Source organism: Neomonachus schauinslandi, chromosome 16 (assembly GCF_002201575.2).
Source record: "Neomonachus schauinslandi chromosome 16, ASM220157v2, whole genome shotgun sequence".
Classification (NCBI taxonomy): domain Eukaryota; kingdom Metazoa; phylum Chordata; class Mammalia; order Carnivora; family Phocidae; genus Neomonachus; species Neomonachus schauinslandi.
The window spans coordinates 1,017,168-1,022,659 of NC_058418.1; positions in this window are offsets into that span (position 1 = coordinate 1,017,168).

Here is a 5,492-nt window from a genome sequence, read left to right on the forward strand (position 1 = left end):
CTTTTATTTATTTATTTATTTTTTATTTCTTATTTTTTTTTAAGATTTTTTATTTTTTTTATTCATGAGAGACAGAGCGAGAGAGAAAGGCAGAGGGAGAAACAGGCTCCCAAGGAGCAGGGAGCCCGATGCGGGACCGATCCCAGGACCCTGAGATCATGACCTGAGCCGAAGGCAGACGCTTAACCATCTGAGCCACCCAGGCGCCCTTATTTATTTATTTGACAGAGAGAGACACAGGGAGAAAGGGAACACAACAAGCAGGGGGAGTGGGAGAGGAAGAAGCAGGCTTCCCACCGAGCAGGGAGCCCGATGCTGGGCTCGATCCCAGGACCCCTGGATCATGACCTGAGCTGAAGGCAGACGCTTAATGACTGAGCCACCCAGGTGCCCGGAAATTTCCTCTTTTAAATAAAGATTTTATTTATTTATTTGCGAGAGAGAGCATGAGTGGCGGGGAGGGGCAGAGGAAGAGGGAGACGCAGACACCCTAGTGGGCTCGGCTCGATCCCAGACTCCGGGATCATGACCTAAGCCAAAGGCAGATGCTTAACCAACTGAGCCACTCAGGCACCCCTGAAATTTGCTTTACAAAAAAAAAAAATACAAGTCTTCGAAATGTTAACTATATACAAAATGGGCGAAGGACACTAAAACAGAGCAATAATATAGAAGTAGAATTAAATCTGTTATTCATTTGACATCCCAGTGGTGTGCCTACAGTTGCCCAGGTAACGTGATATGCAGTCAGAAATAAATACTGAGCAATGCAAACTCAATTTCATCTCTACTGGATCCTCCACTTGGGTGGAAGAGAACAGGGATTAGAAATGAATCAACATAATATTGTAACTTTGATAAAAGCAGTGAAGCAAGAAAAATGTTTTTCACAAGGAAGGGTAATTGTTGATAGGAGAAAAAACAGTGAAGAGAAAGTTTCCTAAGGAATCTATCATTGGACTGACACAGTGGGCATAGTTGGGGGGTGGTGGGTGGGGTGGGTGCATTGTACAAATGCTTGTGTCTGATGTAGGAGGGGTTTCAACACAGGATGAGATCATTTGTATGGATTCCCATCTGTCTCTTCTATTTCATTCACTTGATTCTCAACTTTTTCTGATAGTTTGTTTTCTTACAATAACTGGGGGAACATATTTGTACCAGATCATTGCCTTCATTCAATTACATGTCCAATCACAATTTTAGACTCCACTTGCTATTTAAAATTGAACATTTTTATTGAAGTGGAATGCTCATACAGAAAATGAAAAAGTGATATTAGATAGCTAGGTGGATTTTTATAGAGAAACACTTCTGCATAACCACCTCCAAGATCAAGAGATGGAATATTGCCAGCTGAAACTGGGAGTACGACATCCCAGGAATTCTATTTCATTCTGGGATGGGGTTCTCCTGTGGAGCCCTCCATATATGTACCTACCCCAGTATCTACTTTTGTTTCCAAAAGTAACCAACATCCTAAATAATACTGATAATATCTGTATGCCTTTGAAACATAAATGGGAATCAACAAAATGTATTTTTTGGTTTCTGCATTATTTCATTCAACATTATGATTTATGGTTATTCCGTGTTGCAGGAATCAGTTCATTCACTTTCATTGCTATCAAATATGACTCAATGAGTTAATGATGATCTGTTCCACTTAATGTTGGACACTTAGATTGTTTACAAAATGAGAATATTGTGCATTACGATGTTATAAACACTCATATGTTTCTTTGAGGTACATGAGTACATTTTTCTGTTGAATAAATGCCCTGGAGTAACACTGATGAGTCACCTCCCGAATACATAAATACAGGTTCAGTAATTACCAGTCAAAACATTTCCACAGTGAGTACTCACCAGTAGTGACTGAGAGTTCTAGGTGTTCCAATCCATGCTGACAGTCTCTTTGATTTTAGTCATTCTGGCAGGTATTTCATAGCATGTTATGGTAGTTTTATTATATCTGCTTTTGACAAGTACTTTTGATCATTTTTCTAGAAATCAATATTCTGTTTCATTGATTTGAAAGAGTTTTTGCAAACTCATTCTGTGTTTTGGATATGTCTTGAAAATATCTTCTCCTCTACTCTGCTGCATTTTTTAAATGAATAAATGACTTTACTTGATGAGCACTACTTCTCATTTTTATGTAGTTCCGTATGTCAGTCTTTTCCTTGGAAAAGGAAATTCCTGCTTAGTTCTTTCTTATTGAATAAGAGATATCTTTTTCTACTACAAGTTCTTAAATATATTCTTCCAGGTGGTCTTCTAGGAGCTTTATTTTACATTTCTGAGATTTTTAAAACCCATCTAGAACTAATTTTTGTAAATGGGGTAGGATGGGGATCAGGATGAATTTTCCCCTTTATGAATATTCAGTTGACCAAGCACCATTTATTGAAAGGAAAAAAATAAGCTTTCCTGTCAGCACATGCACTTCAGTGTCATGTTTTATAGAAAACAAGTGACAGTATAGAAAACAATCTATATCAGGATAACATTCTGTTCTGTTGCCTTATTTGTCTATCCTTGTGATCACAGTCTTAATGAATATAGTTTCTTTTTTTTTTAAAGATTTTATTTATTTATTTGAGACAGAATGAGAGACAGAGAGCATGAGAGGGAGGAGGGTCAGAGGGAGGAGCAGACTCCCCGCCGAGCAGGGAGCCCGATGCGGGACTCGATCCCGGGACTCCAGGATCATGACCTGAGCCGAAGGCAGTCGCTTAACCAACTGAGCCACCCAGGCGCCCTTAATGAATATAGTTTCATAATCAGTTTTGTTTTGTGGTTATATAAATCCTGAAATATTATTATTCTTCAGAATTTTCTTGGCTATTCTTTTTTTTTCTAATTTATTTTTTATTTTTATTTTATTTTATTTATTTTTTATTATGTTCAGTTAGTCTTGGCTATTCTTAGCCTGTTTATATCTGTGTAATTTTAGAATCAGCTGTCAGTGTTCACACACAAACACACACACACAAAAAGCACTTGCTGGATTTCCAATGGCATAGCATTGAGTTTATACAGCAACTTGGGGATAATTGATATTTTCCAATTGGAATTGAGTTTTGCAATCCACAAACATGGCTATCCTTTATACATATAATATTTATAATATTGTGTATTTCTGTAGAGGGCTTGCACATTTTCATTGGATTTTTTCTTAGATATTTGATGTTTAATGGCAATATATACAGTTGAGTATTTTTTAAATTTAATTTTCAGCTGCTAGTGTCATAATACAATCCAATTGATTTTGGATCAGACATCTTGCAAAAATTCACCTTGTCTAATATTTGTAGAATGTTTGATACTTTCTTGGAAACAAAATCAGGACATGTATAAATAATGATATTTGATATATTTTCTTGCCTTTTTTACTGATTAAAGAATAGTCCAATGTTGCATAGAATTGGCAGTGGCCATCCATCTCTCAATTTTAAGGAGAAAACATTTAAGGATAAGTTTTGCTGTATTTTGTATACTCTATGACATCAAGGAAGTTCTCATTATCCCTAGTTTACTAAATGTCTTTCGGTAATGAGTACTGACTTTCATTAAACACTTTTAATGTACCCGAGGAGATGATTATATTGTGTTTTTCTAAACTCTATTCATGTGGTAATTGACTTTTTAATTTTAACCTAACTTTTCATTTTGAAAGTAAACCCCAATTGGGGCACCTGGGTGGCTCAGTTGACTAAGCATCTGCCTTCCACTCAGGTCCTGGAATCAAGCCCCGCAGTGGGCTCCCTGCTCAGCGGGGAGCCTGCTTCTCCCTCTCCCTCTGCTGCTCCCCGTGCTTGTGCTCTCTCTCTCTCAAATAAATAAATTAAAAAAAAATTTTTTTAAAAGAAGGTAAACCCCACTTGTTTTGTGATTTATTATTCTCTATATACGTCACTGGATTTGATTTGCAAATGTTTTGCTTTCCATTTCTACACCTACCATTTGTGAAAGACCCTGACCTATAGTGTACCTTTCTTTAATGTACTTGTAAACTTTTCTTATCAGGGAGTTGCTGAACTCATTTACTAAAAGGGGAGTGTTCCCACTTTTTACGCTCTGGGAGAGTTTGTGTAAGATTAGCATTCTTTCTTTCTTAAAAGTCTAGTAGAATTAATCCATGAACTTATCTGATACTGAATTTTTAAAAATTATGCCAGTGCTGTAATTAATTATATATCTCTTCTATTTCTAGCTTGCACTCTTTAGGTATCTATGAGCTGGTGAAACAGATCTCCGGAGAAACAAATCAGTAGGAATTGAATATCTAAAGTTGAATCTCTCTGAGAATTCCTGTTAAGAATGGCTTTAGATCTCAGAATCTCATTTCAGGGAGAACCATCTAGGAATGATCCTGGGTCAGAAAACCTAGAGCATAAACCCAGTCAAGGACCAGCCATTCAGGAGGAAGAGGAGATCTATGAGTTCCCGAGCACTCAGCTCAGTTTATTACAAAACAGTAATAACTCATGTGCAAGGCAGGAACTGCAAAATCTCTATAAGTTATTTTACTCATGGCTGCAGCCAGAAAAACACAGCAAGGATGAAATTATTTCTCGTTTGGTCCTGGAACAGTTTATGATCAATGGCCACTGCACTGACAGGTCCATGTTGAAAGAGAAATGGAATGCAAGTGGCAGAAACCTGGAGAAATTCATGGAAGATCTGACTGACGACGGCATGAAGCCACCTGGATTAGTGAGTAGAGGGTCTTAACTCCTGGCGTGAGGGTCAGAGGTGTGTAAGGATTAAGTACAGCCTGTTGGAATTGCCTGGAAGTAGAGAAAGAAGGGTTATTGTAGACCCACTTATTAGTTCTCACCAAAGAGACTCTTTACCATGCTAAGTAAGCAAAATGAAAGCAGATGTTTTATAGGCATCTATTCAGTAGGACATATAAGAGCCAACATATTAAGTGATTTTCACCAGTGAGATGGTAGGAGAGCTCACTAAGAAATTGACAATAGACGGGCGCCTGGGTGGCTCAGTCGTTAAGCGACTGCCTTCGGCTCAGGTCATGATCCTGGAGTACCGGGATCGAGTCCCGCATCAGGCTCCCTGCTTGGCAGGGAGCCTGCTTCTCCCTCTGACCCTCCCCCCTCTCATGTGCTCTCTCTCTCTCATTCTCTCTGTCTCAAATAAATAAAATCTTTAAAAAAAAAAGAAATTGACAATAGAGCAGAAACCTCAAGAATGGGGAGAAATGACTTCACACAACCTCATTCTTCCCTCAGAACACCCTAGTATTAGTATTTTCTCATTGAAAATGACACACTAATTAGAAATTACCATGAATTTTTAAGGCCAGCAGGGATAAGGGAAGAATAGTGGGTGTGACAGCATGTAGTAGAGGGATCTTGGGAAAGCCTCATGAGAGCAGGTCTTCCACAAAGCCTTCTGTCACTCAACAGATCCATATACAATAGTGATCAGGCTTTGTTTACAGGTTCACGTCCACATGCAGGGGC